The sequence below is a fragment of the Erpetoichthys calabaricus genome, chromosome 6, assembly GCF_900747795.2.
Source record: "Erpetoichthys calabaricus chromosome 6, fErpCal1.3, whole genome shotgun sequence".
NCBI classification, from domain to species: domain Eukaryota; kingdom Metazoa; phylum Chordata; class Cladistia; order Polypteriformes; family Polypteridae; genus Erpetoichthys; species Erpetoichthys calabaricus.
Window position 1 is genome coordinate 138,743,767 of NC_041399.2, and position 14,535 is coordinate 138,758,301.

Consider the following 14,535-nt stretch of genomic DNA (forward strand, 5'->3'; position numbering starts at 1 on the left):
AGTTCGCAGATGATATGACAGTCATTGGCCTCATCAAGGACAGTGACGAGTCTGTATACAGACGAGTGGTCGAACAGCTGGCCCTCTGGTGCGGTCAAAACAACCTGGAGCTGAACAAGCTTAAAATTGTGGAGATGACAGTGGACTTCAGGAGGAGCCCCCCAGTGCTGCCCCCTCTCACACTACTCAACAGCATTGTGTCTGCTGTGGAAAACTTTAGGTTTCTGGGATCCACAATTTCCCAGGACCTAAAGTGGGAACTAAACATAAGCACAATTGTTAAAAAGGTCCAGCAGAGGTTGTACTTCCTGCGCCAGCTCAGGAAGTTCAACCTGCCTCAGGAGCTGCTCATCCAATTTTACTCTGCAGTAATCCAGTCTGTTCTCTGTTCATCTATCACAGTCTGGTTTGGCTCAGCCACAAAACAGGACAGGAACAGACTTCAACGGACAGTCAGGATTGCAGAAAAAATCATTGGTGTTGATCTGCCCTCCATTCAAGACTTATACAGATCTCGAGTCAGGAAACGGGCAGAAAACATCATTGCAGACCCATCACACCCTGGTTACAACCTTTTTCAACTTCTTCCCTCTGGTAGGTGCTACAGAGCACTGTACGCCAAAACTACCAGACATGTGAACAGTTTCTTTCCTCAGGCCATCACTCTCATGAACACTTAAGTCAATCTCACAGCATCAGGGACAATACTAGGTAAAACCGGAGTCCAATTCCTTGTATGTGTACATATACTTACATATATTTAAATGTTTAGTAAAGATAATCAAACCAACAAGATATTATTTAGTGATTATTTTTTACTTTGCATTTTGCTTAGCAATTCTCAAATTTATAATCGTGTGTGTATCACAATGGTTTCAGCATTTTTTGATGACTTTTAAATAGGAGAGATTAAGATATTTACTTTGAATGAATCACTGTGCATTGAGGTGAGTTTGCACTTATACTAAAGAGAATAACCTATATTTAATTCTGAGTGACTAATTCTTTAAAAATAAAGCAACACAAATCTAATAAAACTAAGATTTTTTGTGTCTGCAGGTTTATATTTTAATTCAGTCAGAATCAGAATCAGCTTTATTAGATAGATAGATAGATAGATACTTTAATTTCCCATTGGGATTAATAAAGTATCTATCTATCTATCTATCTATCTATCTATCTATCTATCTATGGATTACATCTTGCCTGAAGAAGGGGCCTGAGTTGCCTCGAAAGCTTGCATATTGTAATCTTTTTAGTTAGCCAATAAAAGGTGTCATTTTGCTTGGCTTTTCTGTACAAAAAGAAATTGGTATTCATCTCACAGAATTGAAGCCACCTCTTTTCTAAAATATAAAAGGATTCAAAATAAATAAAAAAGGGCTTAATTAGTTTTTTAATTGAACTTTTTTTAACAGAGTGTACAATCCTGCTGTAAGTTTCTTGCATTAAAATGTTCATTACTACAGTAATAATACATTTTACTTATATGGTGCCTTTTTCATGCTCAAAGCAGATCACAATAACATGAATAAAAACACAGAAAAAAACTAAACTTATAACACATAACACAAATGAATATAAAATCTTAGGTTATGCCCCACTCTTCAAAAACATTCATCCAGCCACCCAAATGTGGTCCACTGTTATCAGCAAAAAGCAGTAAAGTGTAGTTGCAGTGGTCTAAGGAACACAATATTGGACACTGAGGATTAGGGAAAAAGGTATCTGGTCAGATGAATTTTATTTCTTTCTGACTAGAGAACCTGATTACCTCATCCTGCTAGTACTGTTGGTATAATGGTATGAGAGAGAGATTTTTTTGTGGTGTGTTTTTGCAATGTAGGGCAATGTTTAAATGGCACAGGATATCTGAATACAATACCGAGCAGGTGCAGTTGTCATGGCAGCACTGTACCAATTTATAAGTAGGCTTTTTCAAGCAGGATAATAGTTCATGTGACAAGGTTAGGAAAAAGTCAGAAAAATATTGTATGGAATGTGTTTAAATGAGCTGTTCGATCTGAAATGTACCACTAGGTAATCTGTAAATGCTATTAAAAACATTGAACTTGACATGAGCCGGTGAAGTGGCCGCTTAGTGTAGGTGACCATCCTTGTGTAGGCAGTGGGCCATTTTTCTTGAGGACCCACTGTTTAGTATCCTTACTGGAAATTGATTGGCAAGACTATACTTACTGTTATTGTCATAAACTGTGAAAAAATATATACTATTTATCTATTATTTGTCTTTATGGGGTTTTTAATGCTATTTTTGTTAATTTGTTTGTCAGTTCTTGGAATTATATATGCATGGTATTCCTGCATACATTTTAGTTTGTTTGTAGCTATGAGTATATTAATATTTTTTATATAATAATAAAGATAATATTTGTGACTTTAATGCAGTAACTTGGAACTATAGTAGTTCTAGAGTATATTAAACAGTTGCAATTAGCATCAAATTTAAACTAGAGGTTTTTTGATATATGCAGATGCTTAATTTTTTTAAAGCTTGGTTGTACTAATTGTAAGAATGTTTCAGTTTTCCTATCTTGCTGTCTGGTGATGACTATTTAATGTTAAAGATTTTAAGAAAAAGAACAGAGGAAATCTATCCATACAAAAGTTTATAGTTAAAATGTAATCCTTATCTAAATTATACAGTAATCAGTTTCAAAAAGGTGTTAGTATCATTAATACACTATCAAACAATGCATTGAAACATATACAAAAAATGAGAAGACAACACAAAGTTAGTATATACATTTATCTTAGCAAAATATGTGAAAGTGGCCCTACCCCTCAGATTTTAAATTTCTGATAATGAGAATGTGAAAAATATAGATGTTTTATGAGACAGAAAGACCTTGAAAAGGTTAGAACTTTATGAAATTAGATTTTGAATTAAGCAATTGAAACATCTAATAAACATTTTTCTGATCAAATTTTAATTAGTGGAAAAAGATGTAGGCCTACATCAAAATGGTTGTGATATTAAATGATTTCAAACATATAAAAACACCTGAGATAGGAAAAAGGGAAGCTGATGTGGAAGACTGGCTTGCCACCCTAAAGAGCAAAGCCCTCAGCAAAAGAAATAAAAAAGTAGTAAAAAAAAAAAAAAAAAACAGAAACCACACACCAATCCCCAACCATACCCCAATCATTTTGACTATCTGTGTATGATAAAGCCAGTATGAAATAGAAGAGCTGCAAGATCTTTTAATTTGGAATCTGAAAGTCTCTGCGACTTTAAAAAGAAAAATGATTTATAGAGAGATGACTTCCAGACTGAAAGAGTAACAAGGCCAGGAAATGTCCAATGCAGCAACTTAGCTACAGTGGAAGCAGTCAAAAGAAACCTTCACTAGGTGATTGAAAGGGAAAATCATGAAAGAGACAAACAAACCAGGAAGAGGAGGACTTGAGGAGTCAAGGAAATTAAGGTGCAAAAGGATTGTAGAGTGGGATTTGGTCACTTGGCATCTGTGGGAAGCAGCAGAAGGACAGTTTTAGAGTTTGTGGAGAATGATGACAGTTAATTGAAGAGTACAAGAATGAGAGCAGGTGTCTGTTTCTAAACCAATGAGGTGGCATTTTCAGAGGCTGGATATAATTGGTGAACAAATTGAAACTGTGTTTCTTGTTTATTGGGATTTTTGAAATAATTTTTGATATTTAAAAAAATGATATTCCAACACAACATAGGGCTTGCAGAAAGGTCCAGTATAGATCTAAGGGAGGCTTTTGGAGGAGGAAGCAGAAACCAGACGCAGGTTTGAACTTAGGAGAGAGAGTAATAGTTTCACCAAAAAAATACAAGAGTAAAGTGGAGAAATGGAGAGGGGCTACACATGCTTTGAGCACAGACCTCAGCTGTAAATAGATAATATGGGAGGTGGAAGGGACAGGATGTCTGGATGGGAGGGAAAACAACTAATATAAACTATAAAGCTCTAAATGATCATCTCTGTTTTTATTTAAGCCCCTTGTTTGTTGGGATTTTGATGGACTTATGACCATAAGGAAACTTGGGAAAATAAGCATATTTCTTTGACAAGCTCAAGGCTAACATTTACCCTTAGACCAAATCCACACATTGAGCTATATTCTCTTCAGAGAGTTTCTACTCATCTTAGAATTCCTGAGATGACATTCTGTTAAGGTCAGTCAATAAATTATCATTATGTACTATACAATAAAAAAGTGATGATTTATTCTGTGCTTTAGGTCACTTTCCTGCAAAATAATAACAATAATATATGGTGAGAAGACAAATGATGACAATAGTTTAACATTATTTGTTATTGAAGGAGAAAATGTAGTGATGTTAAAAATGCAGTACATTTGAAAAATATAAATAAAAACGTATAATAATGTTCATAAACAAAGCAAGACACTATTCTCAAAATACACATAAGATCTAAATTACATTACCTTTACCTAATTTCTAAAGCATGCTTAAAATTTAAATCACACTGCATCTCAGTGTCCTGGATGTAATTAAGAATTTGTTCAAAGTGTCCTTCCCAGGTGGCTAATTGAGAATCCATTTTATAACCACAGTCAGTCTCCAGTTTATAGTTAGCTAACCAGGCACCAGTCTGGTGAAATGTGATGACTATAATCTTGCATATGTCACCTCAGAGAGATTGCCTCTCAGGTAATATCTGACCAAAGCACAAACACTTACCGTAATGACAATAACATTCCCAGTACACAGCAGACATTTGCTGACAATTGTATCTCTATAGGGTAAAAACGGTACTTCATAGTTTTAACTTTTGATGAAATAAAAATTAATATAAACTAAAATATTACATATTAAGTAAGTGCAATTATTATAAGAGCAATAATTACTTCTGTGACATTTTTCTATATTTATACTGATTTTTTATTATATGTGCTTCACCAAATCAAATTAAGCAGAAATTACTTTGTTTTACAATAACAGAAAATAAATAAGTATATACCTTGTTAAAAGAGGACACAGGTTCAACAAAGAAATACTGGGAGAAAGGTGGCAAATCCATTTAATAATGCTGGAACTTAAAGTTATGAAAATAAAAAGGAACACGAGGGAGCAATAAATCACAGCCAAGCCTTAATGAAGAGAGCATGTAATTGGTAGGTCAGCCTCCAGGTGTGGAATGAATGCCCATTTCCGGTTGTCATGGTCCTTTTATCTGGTGGTTACGGAATGGGCAGGACTTGGTGGAAGACATGAGACCTCAGTGTTCTTTGAGTTCATAAGCTTCTGGACTGTGGATAGAGTAGAAGAATGCATTAACATTGGTGCCCCCTCTGCCATAACCCTGAAGACAACTTTGAAGTGTTCATGCATGACAACCTGTAAATTAAAATTCTATCACAATTTAGGACCCTTTAATTTTTAAGACTGAATGAGTGTTGAGTCCTGTCTTTTTAATATCTAAACAGTTTAACAGTTACAGTGAATGGCAGCAATCAGATGAAAAGATTTATCTTAAAGTTTGGGTAAAATAAATTGACAGTTTTCAGTATAGGAACAAAATTTTCTTTGAGATTCAGTCTTGAATTTTAAAAATACTTGATAATTTGCTAAATGTCTTAGTAATGTCTTCATTAATTTAATGCAGGGAATTTCTAAAAATAATAAAAAATGTAATTAGCAATAGAATTTTAAATAAAATAAAAATAATCTGCATGAAATTGTGATGGGCAGTTTGCCTTTCTTTTTTCTTTATCCAGATGTGTGCAGATGAGTTAGGGATTTCACAATAACTGTATATAAAATGCTTAATTTTACCTAAAAAATGCTGCATATTAGTTGTTGAATGACATTATTTTTTAAGTGTAACATTTCATAAATAGTTTCACTGTTGAACATAACATTTGCTCTTTATTATCCTTGATTTAAATCTTTATCATGTTTTTAAATAGGATTAAAATAGGATTGTTTTCAATTCAATGCTTTTGTCCTTAATAATGTGTCACCTGCTGAGAGGAGAAGAAGAAGGCGTTGTAGGGCTTCAGTTTTGCTACCATCTCTTGTTTTAATGTTACAAAACAGCAAATTTAATGAAAATGCCTTCATTTTACACATGCACTATATCGCCAAAGGTATGTGCACACCCCTACAAATTATTGTGTTCAGGTGTCTCTGTTGTACCCATTGTTAATAGGTGCATAAATCGTGGACATAACCAAACAATCTATATTTATAACTGTTGGCAGTAGAATGGTTAGTACTGAAGAGCTTAGTGATTATAAACTTAGCACTGTCATTGGATTCCACCTTTGCTACAAGTCAGTACCTGAAATTTCTGTTTTACTGTATCTGTCCCGGTTAACTGTAAGTGCTGTTATTGTGATGTAGAATTCTGTACAAGCAGCTCAGCCATTAAGTGGTAGACCACGCAAACTCATAGAGTGGAGCCACCAAACGCTGAATCTCATAGCACATAAAAATCACTCATATCAGAGTTTCAAACTACCCCTAAAAGCAACATCATCACAAATGCTGTGCATTGAGAACACCATGAAATAGGTTTCCAGTAACAAGTAGCTGCACATAAGCCCAAGATAACAATTTACAATGCCAAGTGGTGTAAATCATGCCACCATTGAACTCAGGAACAGTGGAAATGATGTTTCACTATATGGCAGGCTGATAAATCTGAATTTGGCAGATTGCAGGAGAACTACTGTAAAATTTGGTGGAGGAGGAATAATGGTCTAGGGCTGTTTTTTCAGTGTTTGGGCTAGGCCTCTTAGTTCAAGTGAAGGATATTTTTAATGGTACAGAATACAAAGATATTTTTGTCAATTGTGCACTTCCGATTTTGTGGCAGAAGCTTGAGAAAGTTCCTTTTCTGTTCCAGTATGACTGTGCCCCTCTGCAAAAAGCATGGCCCATAAGGACATGATTTGGTGAGTTGGTGTAAAGGAACTCGCCCAGCTGCCCCGGCTCGATCAGTCCTTCCCCGACCACTCGGTTACTGTTCCACACTCCCTTGTAGGGCACGCAGTGATTTGGCACCCGCTACTTATTAAACGCGGGTCCGATTCACACTGCGTCCCTTTATGCTTATATACGGTACTGGTTGGACTCGCCTGTACCGCCACATCAATCAAGACCGGGGTCTCTCGGCCTAATCGCCGCAGGTATTCCTTAATTCTTCTCAGCAGCGCTTCGGCTGTCGCTCCCAGCTCCTCGACTTGTTTCTTCAGTCCCATCAGGTCCTGGAAGAAACTATACACGGGCTCGAACAACCTCTCGAGATCCCGCAGTCCCACACAATCAGATAATTCGGCCTGAGGCAGGCTACAACCGTCATTCGCCTTACCTTCCGGCTGGGAGCGAATGGGCACATCCGCTCCTGGCACATGCTCGGTTGGGTCACGCAAAGGCTCTTGGGAACTGGAGTCTCCAGAGGATCGGGTGGCCGTCACCGGCCGACTGTGATCCACCTTTTCTACTTGGTTGGCGGACCGTTCAGTCACACCCCGCTCCTCTTTAACTTTATTTGTTTTCGGCGCTGCTTCGCTCACCTCCCCCTTCCCTTTCAGGGAGCTCGGTTCCGTTGGGGAGAGAAAGCCGTCACCTATGGACCAACGCTGACCTTCTCCTTCCCAAAAATCCTTCTGGGCCATATCACATGCTCCGCTACGGTGAATCGTTGGGTCTCTTCCTGGTCAGGTGACACCATGTTTTGATTTTGGCTTACCCATCCTGCCCCAGGATAGTCCACGTGACTAATATTGTCGAATGAGCTTCTCCCTTGTAGACTCCTAGAATGGCTCGCCTTCTTAGAGTCGCGGCCATCTTGCCTAGGTGTGAGGCAGGCGTCCGACTGACCGTCTGTTATCGGCGGACAGGCCTCTGCAAAACAAGAATAGAAAATCCCTGCCGTCTCGGGCGTTTTTACGGCATATACCTCTGAACTTAAATGATTTGTTCCCAGTTCATTTAGGTAGCCGGTGTGTCCGAAATCCGACAGCGTTCCTGCTGTCGCGCCACTCGGGCTTGCTCAGCCTTAATCAGCACCCGGTCTTCCTCATTGCCCGTCAGGTAAGTCTAAACCTTCTTGGCATCAGTTAGGACCGGAGCCTTTTGGTTATGCCCAGTCTTTTTTCCTGACTTCTTCCCCATGGCGGACCGATGTGTAGCAAGGCTCACTAATGCAGTACTGCGTGTAGAGTGTGGTCCTTCCACCTCCGTGCTCTTCAACATGACCTTCTTAGGATTTTCTGCCCACAAAATTTTTATTTAAACAGGTCCTCTGCCAAATCAATGGCCAGAGAATCCTACCGACTACGCCAGTGTAACAGTAGAGGTTGTTACTGACCTCTTTAACCCTCAGGTACCACTCCAAACACCAGGTAAAAGTGTAATACTTGTTATTTTTATTATAACAATGTGCACTAAGCACCCTCCACTCCACACTACTCATACAAACCCAATAATTAATAATCACTACTATATTCTCAATCCTCCTCTCCCAGACACTTAGCCACCCTACCTCCCAGCTCAGCCCAGTGTTCTGGTCTCCCAGAGTCCTTTATATAGTCCATGACACAGAAGCGTTTCTCTCTTCTGTCCATGTGACCGTGAACACTTCTGGGTCGGATAAAAGCTCCTTCCTTCAACCCGGAAGCACGTCGTTTCTCCTGTTCACGTGACCAGGACGTACTTCCAGGTTATAGGGCACATAGCACTCCCCAAGCCTCCCTACAGCGGCTCCTGGTTGTCCCCATGGTATCCAGCAGGGCTGTGTATATAAACTACAAGGTCCATAAGGCCCTGCTGGAATTCGGGGAACCTTCATGCTGTTGGGAGGGCTCCACCTGGCGGCCTGGAGGTGTGGGCCGGAATATTTAGCCGGCCATCCATCACAATAGATAGATAGATAGATAGATAGATACTTTATTAATCTCAAGGGGAAATTCACATACAAAAAACAATATTAAATTAAAGACTAATAAAAATGCAGATAAAAACAGACAATAACTTTGAACAATGTTAACGTTTAGCGCCCCCCGGGTGGAATTGAAGAGTCGCATAGTTTGGGGGAGGAATGATCTCCTCAGTCTGTCAGTGGAGCAGGACAGTGACAGCAGTCTGTCGCTGAAGCTGCTCCTCTGTCTGGAGATGACACTGTTTAGTGGATGCAGTGGATTCTCCATAATTGATAGGAGCCTGCTGAGCGCCCGTCGCTCTGCCACAGATGTCAAACTGTCCAGCTCCATGCCTACAATAGAGCCTGCTTTCCTCACCAGTTTGTCCAGGCGTGAGGCGTCCTTCTTCTTAATGCTGCCTCCCCAGCACACCACCGCGTAGAAGAGGGCACTTGCCACAACCGTCTGATAGAACATCTTCATCATCTTATTGCAGATGTTGAAGGACACCAGTCTTCTAAGGAAGTATAGCCGGCTCTGTCCTCTCTTGCACAGAGAATCAGTATTGGCAGTCCAGTCCAATTTATCATCCAGCTGCACTGCAAGGTACTTATAGGTCTGTACCCTCTGCACACAGTCACCTTTGATGATCACGGGGTCCAGGAGGGGCCTGGGCCTCCTAAAATCCACCAGCAGCTCCTTGGTTTTGCTGGTGTTCAGGTGTAGGTGGTTTGAGTCACACCATTTAACAAAGTCCTTGATGAGGTTCCTATACTCCTCCTCCTGCCCACTCCTGATGCAGCCCACGATAGCAGTGTCGTCAGCAAACTTTTGCATGTGGCAGGACCGGAGAAAGTACAGTCCTCTGCAGCGCTCCTGTGTTGCTGACCACAATGTCAGACCTGCAGTTCCCGAGACGCACATACTGAGGTCTGTTTGTAAGATAGTCCACGATCCATGCCACTAGGTATGAATCTACTCCCATCTCTGTCAGCTTGTCCCTAAGGAGCAGAGGTTGGATGGTGTTGAAGGCGCTAGAGAAGTCTAGAAACATAATTCTTACAGCACCACTGCCTCTGTCCAAGTGGGAGAGTGATCGGTGTAGCATACAGATGATGGCATCCTCCGCTCCCACCTTCTCCTGGTATACGAACTGCAGAGGGTCGAGGGCGTGGCGGACCTGTGGCCTCAGGTGGTGAAGTAGCAGCCGCTCCATGGTTTTCATCACATGCGACGTCAGAGCGACAGGCTGGAAATCATTCAGCTCACTAGGACGTTATACCTTTGGGACTGGGGTGATGCAAGATTTTTTCCAAAGCCTCGGGACTCGCCCCTGTTCCAAGCTCAGGTTGAAGATGCGCTGTAGAGGACTCCCCAGCTCCAGCGCACAGACCTTCAGCAGTCGTGGCGATACTCCATCTTTGCTGGCACGAAGTCTCCTCAGCACTCTGCTCACCTGTGCTGCTGTAATTGTGGGTGGGGATGCTCCTATGCTGGGATCAGCAGAAGGATGGGTGGAGGGTGTAGTACTCCGAGGTGAGAGTGGGTTAGGGTGGTCAAATCTGTTAAAGAAGTTGTTCATTTGGTTTGCTCTCTTCACGTCTCTCTCGATGGTGGCACCCCGCTTCGAGCTGCAGCCAGTGATGATCTTCATCCCGTCCCACATTTCCTTCATGCTGTTATTCTGCAACTTCTGCTCCAGCTTTCTCCTGTACTGCTCCTTCGCCGCCCTGAGCTGGACTCGGAGTTAAGAGAACTCAGCTGTCAATTACTTACTGTATATCGGGTCACTACAAGCTAATTTCAACCAGCATTTGTTTTTCTTCCTTCTTGGCCACTGGAAATCATTTCTCCACTGTGCCATGCTAACTGCAAAATAAACATTTAAAAATATAAATTAAGCGTATTTCATTTTTGGAATATTTGTACGGATTTATTGTTCATGCTGAGATTAAAACTCGGGACTCTAAATCTATATGGCAGGAGATCTGAACACAGTGTCTTATTGCCACCCACATTAGGATTTATAAGAGGTACAAACTAGTCAGTAAGTTTATAACCCAATATGTTGCCTTACTAAATGTCATGGGTGTAATAATCCACATATCTCCCAATATGATATGTATCTTAAATTTTTGATTCATGATGCAATACCTCTTTGATACATCTTTGTCCATTATAATGGTAATTAACAAAGAAACCACGGTGTTCCCAATCTTGAAATGTGTGCAGTTGTAAAAGGGTTTTTCTAGTTTAGTCTTGTTGCCACTACTTTCCATTTCTGACTGTTTTGTAACTTCAATACTTTCATTTTTATAGCAATCAGAATGTGAATATGAAGGTTATGTGGCTTATGTAGCGAATTGCGTTAATTTTTGTCTCAATTTGCCATCAACTTTGAGAGGGTGGTATTGCAGAAATGTATATGACAGTATAATTAACAATTCTGGCAGTTTCAGTGGATACAAATATAATATTTGACTGAACTATTCAGACTGAAATTTTAACAAAAAATTTATGATTAATTGTAAGCACAGCTGTTCCTCTTATCAGATGCTAAAGCTCTGCTACTCACATAGATTCAATACAGATAGTCATTTTGCCAATTTTTTATCAGACACTGAAGCTTCCACCAAGCAAACACAAGACAAGATACAACTTTTCTCTCTCCTCTCTTCCTTCTTAAAACTGCTTGCTTTAATATGCATACTTGGTTAAATCTGCTTAATCCAATGCAGAGTTGTGGGAGCTGGAGCCATCAACTAACTCACCAACTGGGCTGAGCCACACATCACTCTGGGTAATATTCTTAAAATGGTTTGATCACTTATTACTCACAGATCAAATTCAAGTTCATAAATAAATACATTAATGTTTAAAGTACCAATACTCCAACACAAAATTATGTTTCACATTTTTTTTGCAGGCACAGAAAATGTATTACTAATCTTCAGCATGCCAGTAAAATGTTTGTTTTTCGAAAACCATGCCACAAAAAGATTTTCATCCTGTATATTAGATCAACTGCTTAATTACCCACTTCTACTATCAAAGCTGAATAGTGTCAGTTTCAGAGTTAGTTACTCCAATTCTGATGTAATTTTCAAAATGAACAAGCACCTGGAAAATAAGAGTTCCTTGTACATTGTGAATACAGTATGTACAGTATATGAGGCAAACTCTAATTTCTTACAGTTGTGTACATTGAATCTATTCTAACCCAACCACTGGAAATCAACATATCGTAAAGTAGCATGGGAATGTAGCTTATGTTTGTATCCATTTGTATAATTTATCAGCAAGGGGACAAGGCAAAGCAAGGGAGAAATCCATTCTCGATCTGCTTACATCCGATGCATATCCTTATCCTTACATTATGTCTAATTTAGAGTTACTAAGATTGTGAGGAGGAACCAGAGTAATTGGTAAACTGCCGCAAACACACGAGCCACATGCAAATTCCACACAGAGGGAAATTTGATTAGCATCTTACTACTCTGTGTGTATGGGGATTATATTACACAATCATCTCCCTAACAAAGAGTCACTCCAAGTCATTTGTGTCTAGTTTTCTTTATAAATAAAGAACATTTGCCTTACCCACCTAAGCCAAGCAAAATTCCTTTAGCTCAATTAGCTGCTTAGGCTTTTGACTACATTTGATCATCTTGCAACAGGCCCGCTTCACTTTTGCCCCATTACATTTATAATGTAACTTCTGCGTATAACTATTATTTTGTGCTTGTCATCAGTTAATACTGTCCAGTGATTGATGGGTGTTTGCTTATTCACCAGATCTTTCAAGTAGTTTTGGTTGAGTAAAATAACATCTAGATCATTGACTCACTGAATTGTTCATATATTCCATTGAGTAGCAAGCAGTTTCATCCTAGTCCAGCTCAAGGAAGAATAAAGCACAATACATAGTTGTGTTATTGATAATAACTCTGAATAAAATCAAGGCAAATCTTTATAGATGTATTTGGTTTTTTGGTTTACTATGTAGAAAACTCTGTAATGTGATTACATGCACCCATACTATTACACCACACTTTGAGATACAGGCTTTCCATTTTGAAAACAATTTTTTTTATTATTATTTTTTTTAAAGAAAACTAAGGGAACAACAATACTAGAAAAGTGCAAGCTTTAAAAAATGAAGAAAGAAAAGTCCCCAATATGCCTTTGTAAAAGTAGTAGAGAAAAGAAAGTAATCGTTGTGTGAGTTGTGACCAATAGGTTGAAATACATGATGTTTTGCTCTTAATTAAGATAGGATCAAGCCTGCTTAATGTTTTCCGGAAGTGATGTGAAAATTGAAGAAATCAGCATCACTTTGAGAGAGTTTTGGTAGTTGCTCAGGAGCAAGAAATGTGTTTAAGGCAGGTTGTTTAAACTGTTAATGGAGGATATAGAAGAGAAAATGTTGTATTTGTGCAGCCTTAAAGCAAGTCATTTACATGGCTTTGCATCTGATAAACAATAATTAGTATTGGTATGATGAATTAGAAATGTATCTTTCTTTAAAATAGAATGTTTCAGTTCTGCCCTAACCCGAGAAATTAAAAAAAAAAAATCATATCAGATATGAAAGGAAGGGCTCTCTTGAGTTTGTATAAGCCACATTCAATACGAGATATTTCATTTTATGAGACTTATGGGCATGATCAGCAGTAAAAGCTGTTGGAAATTCTTCTGTAAAGCCTTCAATAGCCATCCATTAATGTGAAAACAGGATAACTAATCATATTTATATTTGCCTTGATAAATTTGTTCATTTTTGTAGAGAGTTGTTCAATCAGTTCAGTGCTTTGCAGCAAGAAATTGTTACATTAACAACTTGCAGACCTGGAGGACAAAAGTGGAAGGTAAAGATTTAAAGTAGAAAATCTATGGTCAGATAAAGAGGTTCATACTAAGGATTTATTAAGACAGTAGGGAGCTAGGTGTTTAGACATAAAGATGTAATCAATTTTGGAGAAAGATGTGTAAATAATGGAAAGGAAACAAGATTCTTTCACAGATTGTTTAAGGAGTCAAAAAATAAACCATTGTCAAATCAGAAACAAACCCTCCCAGAGTGGAGGAATCGTGTGGAATATGCTGATTGATAAGGGAAGGGGATTACAGAGCCCTTGACGGGAAATGGTGTAAAAAAAATTTTGGGAAACTCTCATGCTCACTACTTACGTAATGTCAAACTGTTAAACAGTATGTCCTGTTCACAGAAAATGATGTATAGTCGCACATGATAGTATTTGGTGCTCATCTGATCGTATGCAGCACACATGCAATAATAGCTGGTGCGACCTTAAAGTACCTGATGCACAGGCTATACTAAGTGGTGAACATGAGATAGTAACTGGTGCGCAATAGTTTTTAAGTGGTGCACACGATACAGTAAGTGGTGAGGGAGAAAGTGGAGAAATCCAAGAGGAGAACCTGAGGAGACAAGGGAACATGCACAGAGAGAATTTAGGATAGAGACTTTGCCATATAGGACCAAAGAGAAGCAACTGGGGGACATACTTTCACCAGAACATGTGAAAAAAAGTGCCAGGAATGTTTAAAGAGCAGAACTGATTGTGCTGGTTATTGTAGTTTCTGGATGAATTTTTCACATTCTTGAATATAGAATTTAAGCACACTGTT

At 39.0% G+C, this 14,535-nt stretch overlaps 1 protein-coding gene across 3 annotated transcripts in view; it reads left to right on the forward strand.

Moving 5' to 3' along the window:
• Positions 1 to 14,535, forward strand: part of fars2 (phenylalanyl-tRNA synthetase 2, mitochondrial) — a 742,839-nt gene that overhangs the window by 118,213 nt on the left and 610,091 nt on the right. The window contains exon 2 of one of the 3 annotated variants that reach the window (XM_051929211.1): positions 3,989 to 4,168. The exons of 1 other annotated variant lie outside the window; for it this stretch is intronic. The gene's annotated coding sequence lies outside the window, so the exon portion shown is untranslated. Of the gene's footprint in view, positions 1 to 3,988; positions 4,169 to 11,665; positions 11,684 to 14,535 lie in introns of those variants that run through there. One more of the 3 variants, XM_051929213.1, reaches the window with a different exon arrangement.